The 22,732-nt window shown below is 35.1% G+C and overlaps 1 long non-coding RNA gene across 3 annotated transcripts in view; it reads left to right on the top strand.

Moving 5' to 3' along the window:
- The window catches only part of LOC149918481 (uncharacterized), a 60,676-nt gene extending 38,179 nt beyond the window's left edge, over window positions 1-22,497 (top strand). Inside the window, exons 1-3 of one of the 3 annotated variants that reach the window (XR_016465510.1) lie at window positions 8,374-8,452; window positions 16,736-16,913; window positions 21,827-22,497. This is a non-coding gene — a long non-coding RNA (uncharacterized LOC149918481). Of the gene's footprint in view, window positions 1-8,373; window positions 8,453-16,735; window positions 16,914-19,107; window positions 19,870-21,826 lie in introns of those variants that run through there. The other 2 variants (XR_016465508.1, XR_016465509.1) reach the window with 2 other exon arrangements.
- Window positions 22,498-22,732: the final 235 nt, after the last annotated feature.

The raw sequence follows: 22,732 nt of genomic DNA, 5'->3' as shown, positions 1-22,732 counted from the left end.
CTACTATTGTTAACAGTAAAATTCTGCTGTTTTAGAGACTAGGAAGCGAGAAAATTTTATATATTGTATTGCAAGTGAAAATTATGAGACAGACACCTTTTCTCTCTTCAAAAAATAATCTGTAAACATCCTTTCAACCAAATAAAGTACACGTCTTTTCTTTACTGTCCTCTCCCCACATTCCATTTCTTTTCTGCACTCCCTGGTTTTTCTTCAAACTCTTTTTCTTTGAACTTTTTGATATCTGGAGTAGTTAGCTTTTTGTGCACTTCAGACTGAGGAATATGCGTATGTGTCAATAAAGAGAGTGTGGGGGGGTGGGAGGAGTCTTTTCCAATAAAATGTTTGGGTGACTTTATCTATCTCTGCTATGTGAATAATTTAGTTACCTAAGCTATCAGTATGACAAGCCTCTGATTCCCAAGGTGCTGATCCCCATCAGTATACCTTAGTGACAGCATTTATATAATGCTTTCATGAAGCTATGTGTGTTTGAATTGGAATCTGCTTGTCTGCAATGCAGCATTAAATAACATATGATTTGATCTCATCAAATACTATAACATATGTATGGTGGGATGTTGATAGTTCACTTGAGTGCAACAATGGGAAAAGAAAAGACTGCTTTGCTACAAAGACAGATGTCAGCATAAGCCTTCTGAGCCCTGAAAGCAATGCTATGGCTCATGGAGAGTTGTAGTTTGCTCTGCTTGTTCATATGTTGTTTGTCAGGTTGATTTTCTTTTTAGCTTTACTGCCTCTATCTCTTCAGTTTGTTTGCTTTGTCCTCGGCATAAATAATCTCAACTTTGTAGGTAATATATGTGGTTGCTTTTTTCAGGTGCTTTTAGGTAGTCCTATAAGAAAGACTGAGAGGGTTATAGTTGTATTGGATTTTCTAACACTGTACTTTTGAATGATAATTCAGCACCAGCGTTAATTTAAGAAACTCATGTCTAGTTCTACTAGCACATTTCTTTTGTGTAGCTACATCATGGATAGTATTGGGAAATTAAAACTACTGTAGAAGGAAAAAGAAATAGTGTGTATGTTTCTGTGCGTACTATCTGTTTTTGTTATTATTTGGTACAGTCTGAGAGACTTTGCTGTATAGGAGGGTATGAGGAAGTAAAGAGGAAAAGGTTAATCTACTATTGCCATTTAATACTTTGTAGTATGATTTTTTTCTGCCTTTTTTTTTTTTTTTAAATTAATTGAAGGCAGTGTACACGTTTAACCTAGCCAGCATGGATGCATGTATGTTAAGTACAGGTAAAATAAGCCTGATCTACATGAAACTTGCTGTAACATTTCCTTACTGAGACACCGGCAGACTATTTTATCAGGCAGATTTGTTGCTGTTTCACCACAGGGACCTGAGCTCGAGTCTTACAGTAATGTTCAGTGTGTTCCAATAGCAGCAGTGGGTGCAATTGCTAACATTGGCGCTGCTGCCTAGCCCCAGCTGGCAGACATACTGGCATATTGACCCAGAACATTGCACTCTGTCTTCAAGATTCAGAGTGCTCAGATTTGTTTAGATAATGAGCAGACACATGAATGAGATGCCTGTTAGTTTGTAATGGACAGCTTCCTCAGCTTTCACTGTGCAGGATTATGTGTGCTTGTGGCTGTGTATGCTGACAAGCCACTCTGTTGTTGTTTTTAAAGGCTCCTCAGTTCAGCAGCTCTAAATCTTTATCTTCTGTAGGAACATATGGAAATCACACATCTGAGCAACAAAATCTCAAAATGAACTGGGCACATGGTGGCATACATTTGGCTGGCTTTTTGTTGTTTTGTAGTGAGTTTGAAGGCAAAATACATATTGTGTGGCATCTGCACATAGTGAGTGTAAGGCTATGCTATGCAAGGCAAAAAGGCAGGCGGGGGGGGACATTGATCAACTGGAGCCCTTGATACAATGGTAACTTCATCTGGTAGGAACAATTACATGCTATCAGCACTCCTGAACAATGCATGAACAAGATGATTGCTGAAAATCTTTTGACTACTCACATGTCCAGAAGTTTGGTAGTCAGAAGATGCATCCTAGGTATGCTCTTCATATAGTGCATTTGAAAAAAGGAACTGATGGAACTGAGGAGCAGACTCCATTATCGCCTTCAAAATACAGTGAAAGAAATTTTACCAAACATCATAGTATACAACCATGCTTTGCTTGACTGTGAAACAAGAAATAACTGTTTTTGTTGGTTCATTGATAAAGTTTTTTAAAGGATTACCTTTGAGAGCAACCACAGTATTTAACAGGTATAATATAAGAAACTGCTGATGTTGCTCCAAAAGTAATGCCTCCTATTTACTTCCATGGAAACTACAACAAATAAAAAGAACATAATAGCACTGCCCACTACAGTCTGTCACACAACAACAAGAAGATATTGAAATATTGTTGAGAAGGCTCGATCTCTACTGCCATATCACCAGCATCCACCACTGATGTTGTGGGCCAACATAATAAAGTAGGAGGCATTACTTCTAGAGTTGACCTTGCAGAATGAGACTGGGATGACAAGCTGCAAGGACCTGAGTTGAGGCAAGTGTAAAAGGGATTAAGGCTTCCTGATTGTATTTTGTGAAAGTAACTTTTCAAAGTGAATGAAAGGAAACTGTGATTCAGAGTACTTTGGGCTGCTTCCCAGTTGTAGCTTTTCATCTATGGCATAGACCTCTTAAACATGCCAAAGTCCATTACAGCTGACTTGCTGCTGACTGCTCGTGTTTCTCAAGAGAAGCTTCCTATAATAAAGATGTAATAAAATTGATAATGTATTATTTCTTTTAGTTTGGGGCCCTTTTGTGACTGTTTTGTTTTTCTTTTTTTCTTGTCCACAAATTCTTAGTTATGTTGATCATGGGATGTATGTCATGATCTCTTTTTGTGTATATCTGTACTTTCGTAAGCAATTATTTCTATCATGCACGTGTCAGTTCCCAAAGAAAGACATGAGCACTATATTCACTTAGTAAAATGATGAAAATTTGCAAAGATTATTCCTAGACTAATATACCTGAAAATATTACATCTAAATTAGTTTAGATTGTGTAGCAAACTCGGGAGTAATGGCTGTTGTGAATGCCAGTAAAGTAAATTTGTAGGTATGTATTTGTCATTATATGCTGTGAAAAATCGTACCTACTAGCTCTTTTTTAATACATACTTGGAGCATAAATATCTATCCTAGGATAAAGTACCAGCTGAGCCAAAAAAAACCCTGTCTTAAGTAGACTAGGTAACAAAATATCTGACTTTGAACTGTACTATACTTCTTATGGACAATATGGGATCTAATTAAAGGTCAGCTATATTCTTTTGATAATTGACATAGATGTTAAAGCATTTTATAATCAAATTGTAGCAGATCAAAAATACCATTAATGTGGGATATGTGGAGTATAATGTACCAATTACTGACTTCAGTATTGTGAAATCTTAAAGACTTCTTGCATTCAGTAAGATCTTAATGACTGTAAATAAGCTTTGTTTTTAATATCCAAAGTGATTCATTTTTAAAGTTTGAAAAGCTGGAAACAACAGTAAGTAATTTTGCACATAAGTATATGCAACCATATGGAACTATGCTATATGTTTTTATAGGGTTGTGGGGTTGTTGGGGGTTATTTTTTGCTTTTATGCCTGTTAGGCTAGTGAAATTGCTCTGTTTTTGTCAGAGTTCCACTTTAACTTGGGTTGTTTTTTTTCTGCATTTATATTGTTAGCAAAAGTACAGGTCTGCTGCAGATACATACAGCATAGGAATCCCTTCCTTTGCTGAGGATTGCAATGATTAATGAAAGCATTACATCTCTAGAGAGTAGCCCTCTAGCAAGCATCTCACTAAGTATATCCATTAAGAGCTGGCATACAATATACAGAAAAGATTTAAAGAATTATACCAGCAAGCCATCTGGGACTTCAGTGTTTCCCAAACGGCAGTTTTTTTAATGGCATTAATGATCTCCTTTAGAGAAATCTGTATCTAATCATTTCTCTGTCCCTGCATGACTCTGTGCAGTATGACATCCCTCAGTACATATAAATACATGTGTACTCTAGGGTATTCAATAGCTGGCAAATTACTTGAGAAGTTTATTTACTTTTGCAGAAGTTATGACTGCTTCTGCACTTGAACTCCTGATGCAAGAAATAACAGATATTTTCTGAAGCTTTAACCTTGAGAATATCCTCATATTTAGTATGTTAACGTTTATGGTCTTAATATCACTATAAATACATTTTCTTGTACTGTGAGGAGCGTTTGCTATCTTTCATGGTTAGCTAGAAAATTATGATCAGAGAAATGAGATTGAATGATAACTCAAGCTGATCTAAAGCTGCAAAATGAAAGAATAAAGACAATCTTAGATGCTAAAGAAGGTTATTGTCACCCATTTGCCTTGTACTTTTTGCTTGGTGGGACAATGCATGTGACCATCAGACAGATATAAAAATTCAGAATCTTTTTTTCTTTTTTTCATTTTCTTTTAAACTGACTTGAAACAGTTTTTGATTTTTGTTTTTGTTTCTTTATTTGCTTATTATTTTGTTCTTTTCAGTAAAGCCTAAGAAGTTATTTCCTTACCTCAGCAGCCCTCTGTATCCCTCCAAGGGTACCAGCACCTACCATCAGGGAGTACAATCCTGTCCCTGCTCTTTTCCTGTAGGAGCAAATTCTTTTAAGATGATCTTCTTAATGTACAGAGTTTTGTCTTACTCAGAAGGAGTTTCTTCCCTTCCAGGTCCTGTACGTGCTGCTACAGTATCTTAAAGAAATTTTCAGATTTTTTTCAGTTCTTCAGTGGCCCTTTTCCTTTTGGAGACAAAGATATATGTAAGAAGCAGATGGTTTCAGTGATATTTTAATTTGTTGCCTTTTGGGTAAAGGATGAGTCTCTCTCATGTTTTCCATTCATGATCTTTGCATTTGCAGGCAGGATATAATAAAGCAATGAATATTTTAAAACTAAAATGCATTTGCTGGATTTTATGCACAGTTTTTTTAGAGAACGAATGAACTCAATATTATGAGGCCTTGCTACTGTAAAACTCCCTGTTATTATTTCCTACTTCTACTATGTTAATGTACTTCCGACTATGGCTAATGACTGTTTTCAAACTTACGGGGAAATTTTAATGCATTGTATGGAGACTCGCTTATACTTCTGGAGTTCATTATAAAGTGAGTGGTATTAACAATGTGTGTGTAAAAGGGCATAAGGAAGATATTTTATCTGTTTGTTCTACTAGCTTTTTTTCTTTTTAATTCCTTAGAAAAAATTGCATCAGTATGAATAAACTGACTCAAGATATTTCTCAAGCAACTTTAGAAAAAACGTCACTATAATGTCAAATATTAGGAAGAGAGGAATTTGTTATTTAACTGTGCTAGCTTTCTTTTAAGCAACTTGGCCTTCATGATGCGAGACTACATACTGCATACCGTTTTTAGCTAAACTGATTTTAGAATATAAAAGCTATAAGGATAAGAGAGAAAATGACAGAAACCTTATTTTCCCAACTTAGAATTCATTCTATTTGTTGTGGAGAAATAAGCCTTCTCAGATCTGTTACCAAATCTTATTCTGGTGCAATCATAAAAGCAGTCTATGGTTTTTCAACCTTGCCTCATTAGAGGCTTAATTCTATTAACAGCAAGCTAATCTAATTATGACTAAGCTCTATTTTCTGGTAGTCATTTAGTATATCTCTTCACACTATCTCTAACATTAGCTTCAAATCCTTTTGTAAGGTAATTTTTGTGTTGCAGTAGTGGGACAGGTAATTAGAACCTGCTCTAGTAAGCACTGTATCATACTATTTTCAATGGTGTGAGAATGATACCTGAAGGTGTAATTACCCTTACGATTTTATGGATTCTTTTAAGATCAAAGCTATCAATTATGAGAGAGAAAGGCATTTAGACAATACGAACAAGTATATACATCAAGCAAAGTCAGGCAAAGGTAACACTAAAATTACTTCAACTTACAGCAGGAAACTTTCAATGTATATATTAGTGTGCTATTTTATCATTAAATACAAATCAGAACATTATGGATAGAACGATCATGTGTTTCTCAGGGGTGATTATCCAATCCAGATTATGTTTCTGAACAACTAATCAACTCACCTCACTGATAGACTTGACTTCTAATTGTACAACTGGCAAAAAAAAAAAAAATCACTTTCTGCCCCCATGAAAGCAGACTCCTTGTAGGCAAACTGCAATTTAAGCTTTATGTAAATTAAAGTTAACATTAAAAAAGAAAGAAAAAAATAAATTAACTCATTTGAAATTCAAAATTAATTTACTTGGTTATAATAAGAAATAAGATGAATACAGTCAAAAATTCCCATTTTCATGGTAACATAATCTGATTAAAAAGAAAATTAAAACATAAGAAAAATACTTTGCCCTTTTTTTTCTTTTTCTTTTTTTGTTTAAAGGCTGATGGATGTTGTACATATCCTTGATCTTTTTTTCTTTCCAGTATCATTAGTAGTATGCAGTAGAGCAAAGAGGAGATCTTAGATTTTACATAGTTAAAATAATGCTAATTAAAAGTAAAGAATGCTCTGGTAGCATGAAGTGTTGAAATTCAAATCAGTATTATCATTTAGTACCAGAAAATAGGAAGGAGTATATTTTTCAGTATATTTTTATATACTGTATATTTTTATTTTTATATTTCAGTATATTTTTATTATATTTTTCAGTATATTTTATATTATATTTTTATATTTCAGTATATTTTTACTCTTCAAAAGAAAAAAAAAAAGTCCTTCAATTCAAATTTGCAACAAAAAATAAAGGGTAATTTATTTGTTTATTTGTTTGTTTTGTAATGTAACTTCCTGGAAAAAATTACTTTAGGTTTAATAGTTGTGTCATCATTCTAAAAATAATTTCAACTTGCTGTTGGTTACTTGTTCCAGAATAAAGCTCAAATTGTAAATATGCCCATGCTGTTATGAAAGTGATTAAAATTAATCTATGTTACTCACATTAAGGTCATGTAATTTTATTGTTTTGCATAGATCCTTTAAGTAAATTTACTCTGTGTGCATATGTGTTTGTGTGGAGGTGAGTATTTTGAAGAGTTCTAGTTGCCATAACTATAAATCTCATCTGCATACAGTATCTTTGGGAGATAACAGCTCCACAAATAATACCCTTGGTGTTTCCCTGCGCTGGGAAAAGGCCAGTCTTAACATTCACAAAGCCACAATTTGAAGGGAAACTAGGGAATTATTTTTTTCTGCATATTGTCTACAGGCAGGTGTGAGAAGAAGCTTCCAGTTATTTTGAGTAGTTTTCCACTGATGCTGTTTAGAAAGAGCTATCTGCATAGGTATCTCCATAAATATTGCAATTTTGTGTTCTCTTAAGGACCATAAAGTTTCTCAGGGACCTATACTCTTCAGTAAGACCAGTATTAAGGCTCAAATTCCTCTGTGATTATACATACTTCACTGTGCCTGCATGCAATGGAAATATGCAGTATAACTACTTCCCCTGAATTTTAATTGGAATTAAATGCACGATTTCATTTGTTGTTTAAAAAACAAACAAAAAAAAAAAAGTTAACACTGCTCATGTGACTTTTATCTCCCTGAATCAATTTCTGATTAAGAAATGAAACATTACAAAGTTATTGCGGTTTTTAATTCTAATAGGAATGGGCTTTAAGGGCAAAACTTTAGAAAGAATGTATTTAAATTTACATTTCAGTTTCATTTATAGATTCATTCTGCTGTGAAGGACGATGAGAAAATTGCAAAAGTAAAGGAATATCTATTAATGGTAATGCACAGGTGTTAGGATTACTTGAATGGTAATAAATTTACATTGCAAATGTGATAAATCTACTGCAGTTCTAATGCTACTGTAATGACTATCAGCTGCAAGCATGAGGACAGGAGATAGCTGTTAAAATCTGCATACTCTTAGTGCGTGGAAAAAATATACTCTCTCAGCACCTTACATAGTGCTTGGCATTCATTTTTGAAGGCTTCTTTCCACACAGGTTCTTTCAACTCTATAGAATTTTACTTTGCAATGCTTTATTTGTAAATTGTGCGATTTGATTGTCAAGGCAGAATACTTACTCATTAAGCTTTTTGGTAATACGAATATGTATGGGAGTTGTGCAGAATGCTTTTCATTATCAAGTTATTCTTGTCAGCTCTTTCTTTTCTAGTAGTTTCCAGCTCTGCATCAAAGTCATTGCTGATAAAGTGCAAATCAACAAAGTCATTGAAAATTGGACAATACAAAATGGCTGATATCTGTAGTACTAAATTCAATGGTTTGTTTTTAGGTAATTGTTCTCTTCTACTTTTATATGTGCTGTTTACCAACTAAGAGAGAAAATAAATAACTGATACATAATATACTTGAAAATCAAAGCTGTGCAGTTGGTAAAGGTAAGTTGATTAAGTTGCCATATATCATGTGTACCATGAGATTTCCCTTCTTACTGATAGAAATGTGGGGTCCTTTAGTAAAGATAGCTGGGACATTAACATTTTTTTTCATATATTCCATGAAACTGCCTACTCCAAATGAACACATAGACAGTTACCTTTGTCACACAAAAGCATGTATATTTAATTTGTATGTGAATGCTGAGGCATTATTAGCAAGAGCCTACTCAAGTTTCCCACTCTGTTTCCATCTATGAAAGAATCATCCTCATCAGGAAGACTGGACAGAGGGGTAAAGGAGCTGAGATAGATATTAGCAAGGAGCCTGCTGCATCCTCATGGTGTTGGGACCAAGTTCCTTCTGCTTCCTTTGCCTTTTGAGTTACCTCTGGTCTCTAAAGGACATCAGTTCCTTGCAAGACACTTGTTTGCAGGTCTAAGGCTCTTGTCTATCTGGAAGTGTCTTGATCTATGGGAAAGTGAGAGTCTGTATTGGGAAGCGCCAGATGAACTGTTTTGAGCCTAGTCAGTGTGTTGGTTCGTGTTACTTGTTATACCTCTTCTACACCTTCTGCTTTGTTATCACTTGCCTGGATCAATATATTTTATTTCTGTGACTGGGCACTATTGATCCTTCTAAGTTTTGGACTTTCAGAAAGGAGTGTTTGCTCATCTTCTCTGGCATTCTGGCTTGTAGATCAAATTCTTTTCATTTATCATGGCCTATTCTCAAGCCAAATCAGTGGGCTATGCACCAAAGCAAGAAGCCTGGACATCCTAACTTGAAGTCCAGAAAATTACAACCAAATACGTGATTTAAGGTTGGGGTTGGCCTGCTCCTAAAGAAGCTTACTAAGACACTTCTCTAAAAACTGATAATTATGCAGTCTGTGTATGACAGTGATGAACAGATCACACTCCAGAATAAAAGTATGCAAGCAAATCAGCTCACTGATTTTTTTTTTTTTAACATTAAATTTTCTTTTTTCTTTTTTTTTTCTTTTTTTTTTCTTTTTCCCCTAGCTTACCCACTTACTTTTTGCTATGGGCTTTCTGTTAGTTCTATAATCTGTGATAGGATTCTTTTAGGGACTTGAGAGGTTGACTATTCCAATGAGCTGCTTGTATCAGGGTAACTTCTAGGTTAAATCTGTGTGTAGCATCTGTTTGTGATATAGCAATGGATTTCTAATTTCCCGTTTTTTCACTTCCTTCCCTTCTACTTCAAAAGCCAGTTTGCATGAGGTCTATGAGTTAATTCACAGAAATAGCTGACATAAATACCTCTTCCCTTCTGTAGTATTAACTATCTCAGCCTCTTTATGATAATGTAGGGTTATTGTCTTTCTCTTTCATGAGAAATATAGGAGAAGTAAAGACATTATATGCCAATAGCTAGAGCTTATAGTGAAATACTTATTGATACGGTGAGGTTTTTATATTTTTGATGGCTATAACGTTTTAATGCTCCAAAGCTATGCTCAATGGTTTGAAATGTTCATAAAATATTCTGTTTCTCTGTATAGAAAAAATGAAATGGAGAAAGGTGACAGTACAATTATTTATCAACTCTTTTATGGGGGGAAGAAAGTGAGAGAATGTTAGAAAATCACTACTGTTTCGGTGTAGAAATTATTCCTAGTTCTGTGTTTCTTCCTTACTTCAAAAGGAAGTACTTACTGTATTTTCCCAGGTCTCATTTTTACATTGAATAAAAAAGCACTTAATGGTTAGTCTAATGTTGTACAGTGTTTATTAAGTCTTTTAAAAACTGATGCTATTGTTTTAAAAGTAACCCCATTTGATTTGTACAAATTAATTTGAGAAATATAGACCTTTAGTTCACACTTGTGCAAGATTTTACAATCTAGATTAATTAAAAATATGGGTCTATAGGTACTTCACTTTCCACACATCTTTACCATGGTTTAAAGTAACAGAGATTATAGTGCTCCGGAGTGATATTTGTGTTTTACCGCTCTCTGTGGCACCCTGTAATATCTTGATAATGCAGATCTCAAATTTTCTTTATAAATATTATCTAAGAAGATCTGGGGTTTGTTTGATGCTGGTATTTCTTTGACAGTAAAAGCTGTGTTGTACCTATGAACACTCCTTTATTTAGAGAAACATGTGCTTTTTATCTTTGAAAAATAAAATGGCACTATGCATTTCAAAATAAGATGTTATAAAGTACAGAATAAACTTGTAGAAATTTACAGTGCAGTTAACTGAAGCTTCTTCAGCAATAGAAGAAAAGAATTTAAAAGTGAGGTATGTAAAAGCAAATTAATTTTTTTAATTAACTACAAAAGGAAAAGAAGTTTTCAGACATTGAGATTTGGCATCCAAGTGTAATAATTCCCTTACATTCTGTTCATTTGTTGATACATGCACAAGTTGAAAGTGTAGTTTAGTATCCAAGCCCTACTGTGCTTCTGAATTTTGTCTTGTACTGATTTATCTGGGAATGAACTCTGATTTGTACATTGAACAGAATTCTAAACTTAAGAGTTCTGTTTATGTATTTTATTTATAGTGAACATAGTGATTTAAAAGGACTTTCAGCACTTCAGTCAAAAAGTGCTGTAGAAAAAAGATCTGCCAAGAAAGGGTGAGTTTCTCTTTCCCTTTGAGGTGTAGATGGCAGATTAAAAAGTATTTCAGCTATAAAATTATTGTAAACACAATAAGGCAGAAGATCTCAGTTTTTATGTTCCTGCAGGGATCCAAAGAAATGAACAAAACTTATTATTGATAACTAACAGCATTATTGCATTAGTTGCAAATATTCATATTCTCCAGTCCGATTAATGTTAAAATTTTGCTAAAAGTTCTGCAACTATCTATCTTGGAAAAAAGATATAGAGATATATGTGATTCAACACTTTTTCTTCATAAAAGTCAGATATTTTATTTCTTGTTCCTTATGTTAAATCTTATTAGCAGAAGCTAAAAGTATTTTAATTAGCCCTGAAGGATTTTATTCATTAGGCAAAAACCATCAAGACTAATTAAATATTGCTTTTTTTTTTTCTTTTTTTTTTTTTAATCCTCGTGTTTTCTAGATGAGGAGCTCAGATCAAATTTCTTTCTTAACAAAATTTTAATTAAAATTTCAATACTAATAACTCATAAAATTAAGAGTACAAATTCTTCGGAATGAATGTACTCTGGGGACTTTTAATTCTGCAAATTTTATCTTGCTATTTTATGTTTAAAACATTTTAATATATTCTAGTATTTTATTTTTATTTTGGTGGGATGACTCTTCAGTGCAAGTTCATAACCATCAAGCAAGCATCAGACTTCAAGACTACTTAATCCCAGAAATGTATACCAAATGATTTATAGATTCTGTCTTATTTTCCGACTTGAATGTTTGCTAAGCAATTACATTGCTCTGGCAGAGTTGGAACAGTTTTTGAGATTCTAAGAAAGTGATTTCTAAGACCACTTTCAGTTTCTTCTGTTTGTGGAGATGGGAAAAAACTTCAAACCTCAAAATTCTGTGGGACCTTGTCCCAAAAAATAAAAGCAGAGATACAGTGAAGATGTTTAGATTTCAGATCAGTGATCTTGTTGATTTTATTATCTATGTTGTTTTCTTCTGCATATAAAAAAAAAAAAAAAAAACTAACATGAGCTTTGTATCGAATTCTTGTTTCATATATTCATGGATCTACTTATGCCTATAGGGAATAGAGAACATTTTCTTACTTTTAATGAAAGCTCAGATTCCTAAAAAAAAAAATCACAATATAAAACAAGATAAAGTATTCAAATCTCATAATGAACTAGAGCAAGTGTGATTAAGTATGCAAAATTGACAGAAAATTGTTAATAATTATTAGAGAGCCGTGGATTTGAAGGATGAACTGTTCGATGGATTAGGAATTGGCTGGCTGGTTGCAGCCAAAGGGTTGTGATCAATGGTTGTGTGTCAGGGTGGAGGCCGGTCACAAGAGGTTTCCCCCAGGTGTCAGTCTTGGGACAAGTGCTCTTCAACATCTTCATCAATGACATAGGCGATAGCACTGAGTGCACCCTCAGCAAGTTTGCGGATGACACCAAGCTGAGTGATTAAGTTGAAACATTGGAAGGAAGGGAAGCCATCCAGAGGGACCTGGACAGGCTGGAGAAGTAGGCCCATGAAAATCTAATGAGATTCAATAACACCAAGTGCAGTGTGCTGCACTTGGGTCAGGGCAATCCCAGGTATTTACACAAACTGAGGGAAGATCTGCTTGAGAGCGGCCCTGCGGAGAAGGACTTGGAGGTCCTGGTGGATGAGAAGCTGGACATGAGCCAGCAGTGTGTGCTTGCAGCCCAGAATGTCAACTGTGTTCTGGGCTGCATTAAAAAAGGGGTGGCCAGTAGGGAGAGGGAGGTGATTGTCCCCCTCTACTTGGCTGTTGTGAGGTCCCATCTGGAGTACTGCATCCAGACCTAGGGCCCTGTAAGAGATTATTCTTTTTCCATCATTCTCTCAAAGCTTGCTGAGGACACAGATGAACAAGTTCAGGCAAGTCCTGGGTAGGGGTTGAGAAATCCTTTATCTGGAGAACTTTGATGGACAAGTCCTGGGCAAGGGTTGTGAAATCCTTTGTCTGAGGGACACAGATGGACAAGGTCAGGGGCAGCAAGAGAGAGACAAGCTGCAGCTTAATAGCTGTGAAGTGGTCTTTTGTGTGGGCTTATCTCGAAGAAGATGGCCATCTCAGGGGGTACTCACATGACTTGCTCAAGCACCCAGGGATGTCACGTAGGCAGAAAGAGAAGAAGGATAAAATGGGGTCCTACAATCTTGAACAACGTGAGGTTTTCTGGTAACAGATTCTTCATGAAGAAGAAGAGGTTTCTGCCATGAAGAAACCTCACGACCCACCTCTCTCCTTCCTGGACTTGCTCTGCGCTCTACCACAATGCTGAAGAAGAACAAAGGTGTCTGCCATCAGATTCCTCACTATGGAATTCCTACATGCTGATGGACTCTCCTGGGCCCGCTACCTGAGTTCTGCTGCTTCCTTCCAGATTGGCTCTGCGACTTCTTCCTGCTACCTGCTTGCTGCCCAAGGCCGGCCACGCTGCTGCTCTCCCCCCCCTGCTGCTTCTGCCTCGGACCTTTGAAACGACGTGCAATGGGATCGCTGCTGGATCCTGGTGGTGACTATCCCCGCTTTACGGCATTCTTGCTTCCTTCCTACCTTTTCTATAGCCCTCCTTCCCTTCCCTGTCTCCCTAATTAGGATTTAAACTGGTTGGACTGACATATGAACCGTTGTTTCTTAATCTCACGCCAGGTATACAGATATTAAAAGAACCTCATCTTCCTCCTATAAATTGGAGTGAGACAGGCCCCTAGTACGAGAAGGATGTGGAGATCTTGGAGCGGTCCAGAGGAGGGCCACTAAGATGATCAGAGGGCTGGAGAACCTCTCCTGTGAAGAAAGGTTGAGGGAACTGGGCTTGTTTAGCTTGGAGAAGGCTCCAGGGAGACCTCATTGTGACCTTCCAGTACTTGAAGGGAGAATATAAACAGGAGGAGAAACAGCTGTTTATGAGGGTAGATGGTGATAGGACAAGGGGGAATGGTTTTAAACTGAGACAGGGGAGGTTTAGGTTAGATATTAGGAGGAAGTTTTTCCACACAGAGGGTGATGATGCACCTGGACAGGTTGCTCAAGGAGGTTGTGGATGCCCCATCCCTGGAGGCATTCAAGGCCAGGTTGGATGTGACTCTGGGCAGCCTGGTTTAGTGGTTGGTGACCATGCACATAGCAGGGCGTTGAAACCAGATGATCATTGTAGTCCTTTTCAACCCAGGTCATTCTATGATTCTATTTGGGTAGGATGCAATTCATTCTCCAGGAAGCAATGAATAGTGGGAAAAGGGGGTGGGGTGAAGTAGATGACAATTAAAAGGCTTTGAGAGCATGCTTTAGTTCACCTTGGGTGAATTAACAATCTGCAGTTGTAGTAGATTCGTTCTTATTTATTTACGTACGAGCGAACAGAATTCTATTAAGAGCTATGGTTTTTCTTTTATCATGTGATTTATTTGCTACGAGGAGTGCTTTTTCCGTTTCATTTTGATTTTACAGGTAGGTCAGTCAATCACCATTTATTGTCAAAACCTGTAAAGAAAAAATAGTAACCTACAGGTAACCCAAAATTGACAGTGGTATGAAGAGGTTAAGAGATGTAAAAATAATAGATGTTACAAAAATAGTGGAAAGAATTTTAGAATTGCTGTCGTATTGAAAGAACATTTATAAACTGCACACTTCATTTATCTTATTTCAAATGTAATTTCATTTATGATAAAGTAAGAATGTTGTTCAAGCTTCCATCATGAACTTCTTAATGGAAATATCTTAGTGTTTATAGTAACGTGTAGGAAAATGACACCAAATGTTAAAAAAGAAGGATGCAGGAAATGTGATAGAGAGTAAAATATTAAATCAATGACATTACATGGAAAACTGATTTCAGTGCTGTTTAACTTATTTATTTCTTGCTTCTCCTCCCCTCAAAATAAAATTAAAATAAAATTGAATGACAATATGCATGAAACTGCTTAAAAAGACATTCTCCCATGCTATTTATAATTAATCTAAGGAAATTAGTGTTATAATATATTCTTGGAGCAAAAACCTTAGTGGATCTAGAATTAAGAAAAGATTTTCACAGGGACAGTGAGGACAAACAGGATGCAAGATAGTGTTGCAAATAGTTCAGGGGATGGAAATGTTTATGCTTTGGGACACAAGAAGAACTCTAGATGAGGCATTTAAGAACTTTCCTTCTGAAGAACTTATTCTCTGCTGTATAATGTGGGGTTTACTGTCAGCTGGACAAATAGAAAATGTTACTCTATTCCTGGTGAAGATGGGTTGCTTGATCTCACATGGACTGGGGTCCTTCACTCATAGAATCATCTAAGTTGGAAAAGACCCTCAAAATCAACTGGACCTACTGAATCCCATCACTGTACCATGTTCCTTAGTGCCATGTTTGTTAAATATCGCCAGGAATGGGGACTCTACTATCTCCCTGAGCAGCACTTTTCAAAGCTCAACCATTAATTTCTTAATTTGAATTGAATAAATTCTTCCTAATGTCCAGTCTAAACCTTCTGTTTCTGTTGTAACTGTTTCCCTATTTTAGCACTGAAATAATTAAGAAGTATGACAAGAAAGAGTTGTTAGTAGAAAGAAGGAAATAAATACTAAGTTATCCATCTGTTGCTTATATGTAAGAAGGAAAACAATATGCTGTATCTGAACAAAATCAGACCTGTCTCTTGTATATCCCTGTCATTATAAATATAGTAAAGTACAAAACATCAATGAAATGAAAAAAAAAAAAAAAAAAAAAGTTATTTCTGTTGCAGTTTTACTGGAGTAAACAGGGAAAACAGGGAAGAAAACAACAACAACAAAACAGAATATAAGAGAAAAGAAAAAATAAGACCACCCTTTTTGCTTCTGGGTATTCTGCCAGGAAGAATTTCTGAGTGTGAAATGATGACAAGTTCATGTGCAACATTTCACTAGTGAAATGTTTCATTGTGGTGGCTGTTGCTCTGCTCTGAGATTAGCCATTTAAAGTAAACATCTTTGATATTTTTAATGCAGTTGTTACTGAGAAACAGAAAATTCACAAGGTAGCTGCGTTTTTTCCATCTAGGACATAAATCATTCTTTAGAATTTCTATTTCTAAAGAGAGTTCAAAAACAATCAACAACAAAGGAAGTCAGAAGTCCTAACAGAAGCATTTGTTGAATAGATCTTGAGAATTTAAGGTTCAGAGCAATTTATTGCATCAATACAAAGATTAACAGCATTTATCTGTAGTTGGTTCATTTATCACTTTCTTCAACCCTGCTTTCATATTCATGAATTAGAATGTGTGCTGTTCTCAGTTGAACTTCTATGCTTCACAGCAATTAACATCTCTGATTTCCTGTCTTAAGATATGATTTTCATCTCAGAAGATTTGTAGGAAGTGAAATTCATTCTCTTATATTTTAGTCACCTTTTTGATAATGACCCGTTCTAACAAGAACTAAATTAAGTCAATTTCTTTCCAGTTCCTAGCCTCAGTAGTCTTTGCAATTTACACCAAAGTTGCACATGATCAATATCACCTCAAGATTTGCAGGCTTTTGGAGACTTAATTAGCTAGACATAAGGGATGCAGCCATACTCTGCATGTATAATGTGTAGTGTATTTTTCTTTATTGTTCTAATTATAATAATTATTTTTTTTTTTGTTAGAAATCATATGTGAAGCAGTACAGGAAAAGGAGGTGGACAGAAAGTTCCTCATGAGCATAGTTCAGCATGGTGCTGAGACTCTGTGACAAAACTTGTGTTAGAACTTACATGATTCTATGATTCTATTCACAATCTGCATGGTGGTTGCATTCATCCTTTGCTCATTTTAAGTAAGCAGGTAAGAAATGAATGCCATTTTCTATGCATGATCACATAAATGTCAAACTTCGAAGGACCTTTGTATTTAAAAAGTAATCTAAGCTGCTGCCACCTAGCTTTTTTATTTTATTATTTATTATTTTATTGAAAATGTATGGAAGAGTGGTTGCAGGAAACCATTTTTCCCTCTAAATAAGCATGAATGCCAGGAATACCCTTGATAAATGGAGTTCAGTCAAAGTAGTGGTCAGAGTTGCTAAAAATCAACATAAATTACTGAGCTGGCTTTCTTTGTGAAAAAGATGTATACTGTCATTGTCTTTGAAAGATAGGGGCAATTCTTGGATGTACCTCTGTTGTTTGCAGTACAAGCTGTTTCCATATATATGTATTTACAAATAAGATTCAGTTTTAGTAAATAACATGCAGTAAGTTCTGAATTCTGGCAGTACCAGTGCAGGTGAGGTGGCTGTAATATCAGCAGTGGATTCAGAGAGATTCTCTGAAATCTGAATTTGGTCAATGTAATTTACCACAAGAACAGAATCAAATTCTATAAAATGTATAGGTTAATGAATAGCATTATAGATAATTTTAATAAATACGGGCATATTCTTGTGTTAAAAAGAAGAAAATAAAAAGGGAAGATGACAATAATATTGCTATTCACCCACATACTTATATGGAACCTAACAATTTGCTATCAGGTTGCTGAGAAATATATATACATTTTTTTCCCTTTGTTTGCTACTATCTCAATCAGTAGAAGCAGTGACTAAACTTTCTTTTAATTCTGCAGCACATTTCCATGGGATTTTATATTATTTTTTAACTACTTGGGAAAGAACACTTGGGTTATTTTTGTATAAATTCTATGAGTATGATAATAGGAAAATCAAAGCATTATTTTGATTTAATTTCTAGTTTATATAGTTCTATCAATGGAGCTTTTTTTCTATGCAACATTCACCTTCTGTCTTTCTAAATGGTCTGGCAGTCTGAAGTTGTTCATATTTTGCACTGTTTTTTATATTAAAAATATAAGATGAAAATTTGAAAATAATATTCAAGGGCAAAATGTACTGTATGAAGTATTTCTGAAGTGGAGAAACTATAGTCATAGACTCTAATTTATTTGTGAAGATACTATTTATACTATTTATTAAAAACTGTTTGTTTCCTTTTTTTCTTTCATTATTTTTTTCTTTTTCTTTCTTTTCTTTCTTTTCTTTTTCTTTTTTTTTTCTTTTTTTTTTCTTTTTTTTCTCTTCCCTGTTCATTTAAATCAGGCTGGAACATCAGCTAATCACAAAAACAAATAATCATGATATTTTGTTTCTTGTTACTGAGATATTTTGCTCTTGTTACTGAGAATACTGTTTCCTGCTGTGTTGGTGTTTCAATTTTATTTCCTTCCTCCACTCTTTGTTTCTTTGTTAACTTTATTTTCCTTTTTGAAGTGTTCTATCGGAAACTTTAACTGCACATACAAACTTGTGTTGCACTAGCTGATTAAGGCAGGTACAGAAGATTTAGAGGATACAATTCCAATTAAACAAAGTGAAGTGATATTCATACAATGTTTTCAACTGGAGAGTTATAAGACAGCAACATATATAGCTCTAGGGGTACGAAACCTTCCTCATTCATATTTATTAGCTGCATCTGGCACTTCCTTATAATTTATATTCAGTAAATTTCTATAATAAATACTAAATATACATACCACACATTTACTATCTTGCTATTATGTCTTTTTGATAATTTAGTGGTAGATATGCTTTGCATTTCAAATATTTTCTTCCCTGACTTTATAGAACCATGTATGGAACTGTGCCTTAGTATGATTACTAATAGCTTAGGAAAACATTCTTCTTGAAATCAGGGAGAGCCTTTTGGCTTTGCTATGAATATTAGAGGCAGCGTAATGATACGTGGAAAAAGATAAGAAAAACAAAATGAGCACTAAGGAATAAAATTTTTATTTTGTTTTATTTTATTGGAACTGAGGGAAGAATTAAGCTTTAATACTAGAGAAATCTATTACAGAGTGTTTGCCAGTCTGTTTTTATTATTGTGGCTTATTATACCACAGTCTACCTGCATGACCTTGTTTAAGATGCTCATTGCAGGAACTCGCTGCCTTTATCAATTGTATAAACTGTTTTACTTACTGAAGAGATTAACTCTACCTTCTCTTGCTTTCCACCCAGCTCATTACTAAGAGAGATGTTTTCCTACACCAAGGCACAGGTTGCTCTGAGAAGAGTTCCCCCCAGACAATGATCCTGGATCACACATGCAGAGAAATCATTACACAGGAATACATTTTGGAAGCTTCAGGCTGTCCCACCTTTGAGGAACATCTCCATGTTGCAATGTCTTCTGTGCAGCTGAAAAGGCTACCGTGTTTGTCGTATTGTCACTATCAGATCAGCATTCACCACATGAAAGTCATGTTGCTAGGTCAAGGGAAACTATATCAGCAGTACTCTTCAGGAGAGATTGTGGTCAAGCAGAAGTGTTCATTGTTTTTTTCCCAGTGAATAACTCAACAGCAAGGACAGAAATTCCCTGGTCCTTCCTAACATAGCACAAGCAACAGGATCTCATGAGAAAGAAGATCAGGTGGTTCCTGTGTACAGACTGTATGCAGCTGCTTCTGGCTATAGCATTGTTGTAGCTGTGCAGCGAGAGGGGGAAGGCTTCTGCATCTTCCTGAGGATGCTTTGAACAGGATGGGAACTAGTTCATTTCAAGGCATGCAAAGTAGCTAACACTGCATAGAGTAAATTCAGCTATTGTTGGAAAATGAAAGAGGGATGGAGAAAGACAGCCGCTTTGAAAGCATCAAAGATTAGGTAGCTCTCCTCCTTTTATTCTTTTCTTTTTTTTCTTCCCAAAAACTGAAAAATCAGTACTAGCCTCGGCACTGATGAATGCTTTTCTAGTATGTCTGTGAGATATCTGGTTAAGACTAGCAGGGTGAGTCTGCTTCTTGCTGTCTGAGCCCTATCAGTGATATTAATTCGTCATACTTTTGTTTTTGTTCTGTATGCATCAATAACTCTGGAAGTAATAAGAAATTATTACAGAAAAGCATGATGTTGGTAATGCTGTTATCATCCTGATCTCCAGTGAACCAAAATCCCAGTGTCATACTGGTCTCGTTTATCTGCAGAAATAGCTGTTCACAGAGTTGATACTGATGACGTGTTCAGGTTAAGCACAGTCATACATCACAAACTCAGTCTTTGCTAGAATGAACAGGAACTTAATTTGAAAACAAACGAAACAGAAGACATAGAGTAGCTGTTAAAAGATGACAGAATAACTGAAATGTGTCCGCAACATAGCTAGGGAAGTGGAACAGAAGAAAAAATTGAAATCATAAATACACTGGGTGCAGACACTGATTACTCAAAGAACAATCTTGAAAGCAAAACAATAGGTTGAATTCTTAGATTCATACTGCCAAGGTGTAGAGCATTAGTAGGTGGGAGCAATTTCTAGTTATTCTCACCTCTGCTTTTAATGATGAAATATATGAATGAGTTATTAAAATGAGACTTCACAAAGATATTCCTGTGAGCCTTTTATCTCAGTACTGAGACTGTTGTTCTATGGACCAGCCTCCATAAGTGTCTTGCTGAAAACAAATGGGATGCAGAATCACAAATATTCTCCTTCAGTAATGAGGGGACAAAAGTGGTACAACTTGGAATGCTGAGATTTTGAGCCTTATCAGTTAGTGCTTCTGTCACTGATTCTGTTTATATCATGCAGGAAGTTTGGGTTCAGTTCTCCAGTCTGTTAAAGGAATGGAGCCTCACAACAGGAATTTATTACTTATCAAAGACTGTATGCTCACAACGTGTGGAATAACGTTTTAATGTAACAACTGACAGGAATGTACCAATTTTTAGCCAGGCATTTTTAAGTTTTAAACTAGAGGTGGAGTGCAGGAGAGCAGTTACTATTTTTGAAATAAATATTTCCTCTTCTTTTCTTTGCCCTCAAATAAATCAGCCTAACTTCAGGACTCTAGTACTGAAGAGTACTAGATACCATAGATTTACCTAACTATTTGCTTTTAGTTGAAAATTGTTTTCAGTTTAATGAGTATTAAAGGAAAACAAACACATGATGATTAATGATTAATGAAGATATTTGCATTATGACACTTAAATGCAGCTTTTCCTAACTTCTGTTGTGATATTTCCTAAATTTTAAAGAATGAAATAGTATTATAAAAATTCACACAGACTTAAATGAAAATTCTTTTTTTCTTTCAGCTGGTGATGTATATAATTTTGTGCTTACTGAGTGCATTTATGAATTAAAAAAAAAAAAAAAGAAAGAAACAATGTTAAATAAAATTTCAAATTTTATATTGAATATTGATCTACATAGAGAATTTTCTGGAGTATAATATATGATTCAATAAAGTGTGAATTATAGTAAAAATAGTAATGCTTTTGCTTCTGTAAGAACATTCTGTCTATGAAGGTTCACAGAAGCACTTCCCTGGATAAGATGAAGATGGATTGCCACACTAGAAACAAAACCTTGCACTTTTGAGATATGCCCCTCATCACAAATGCTCAGAAGATGCAGCATTATGTAATATGCGATTTGCTCTTGTATGTAGAATCATTAATAATTAAGATTCATGCTGAAATTCTTGTGCTAGCCCAGTAGAAAAACTTCCGTTGGCAGCTGTGTGCACTTATGGCAAAGTATATTTATTTTCTATATACTATGGGTCCTGAAGTGTAGCGTGTTCAACTTCTTATTCTATGCTACCTAGGGTACCCTTCAGGATCCTTGTTTCATCTCTGATCTGTTTGCAATTAATACTATTAAAACTAACCAACCACCAAGACATCTTTAAGCCCATGTTAATCTGCTTTTTGATTACATGTGTTTCAGATAGTGCTTGCCTTGAGTCAAAGAGTGCTTCCCATTAGAAGGAACTCCTGACTGATCTCCAAGCCTGCCAGCTGAGGACCCATTTGTTTAGAGGGCTACTTCTTGGCTGCAGCACAACTATACCTTTTGGCTTCCTGAGTGATAGTAATGATCCTTATATTAAGACTTATGTTCAGTTTGTAGCTCTCTGTTGATTGCACTCATCATAAACTACTCTTTCTGTATCTCAGGAGATACAGAGCTGGCTCTTTATTTTGAATTTTATTTGGGTAATTGGTAGAATTAAATACAGAGAATGTAGACTAAGATACGGTTAGATGTAATAGCTTTTTTTCATGTGGCTTGTAAGCTCTTTATTGTAGTTACAAATTGGTTATAATAACAATTAATTTTCTCTTTAAAATCCTAATTTATGTTCAGTGATATATGCCCCTTGAAGCTGAAAGAAAAACAACATATATTCAGAATATTTATTTTTTTTTTTTTAAATCCATGTTACTCTTGTGTTTCTTTATTCTATTGATTGTCACTAATTTTTTTTTGAAGAAAAGCTTCTACAGTCCACAGAGGCACAGGCATTGCTTCATTATAATTCTTTCTATGTTGTTAACCAGACAGCAGAAATGCTTTTTTTTGAGGTGACTCATGCAGTTTTCAAGCCATCAAGAATAAATTTTAAATGTGTACAAAACTCTGATCCCAAGGTGTGCCTAAAAATATATCATAAAGATATATTTATTTGTACAGGTAATTTTTTACACTCAGTTCGGAGTGCAGTTGTTCCTATCAATATGTGTTTGGTTATCTTCAATCATTTTTACAATCAGCATTGCCATCTTAATTGTTTTCCAATAAGGCTCCATTTTAAATATTCAAAATGTATAATTTCCATGCCATCTTTCTTCT

The sequence above is a fragment of the Phasianus colchicus genome, chromosome 3 (assembly GCF_987193195.1).
Source record: "Phasianus colchicus chromosome 3, bPhaCol1.hap1.1, whole genome shotgun sequence".
Taxonomy (NCBI): Eukaryota; Metazoa; Chordata; class Aves; order Galliformes; family Phasianidae; genus Phasianus; species Phasianus colchicus.
Note: the sequence above shows the minus strand (reverse complement) of the source record. Positions and strands in the feature narration are given on the sequence as shown.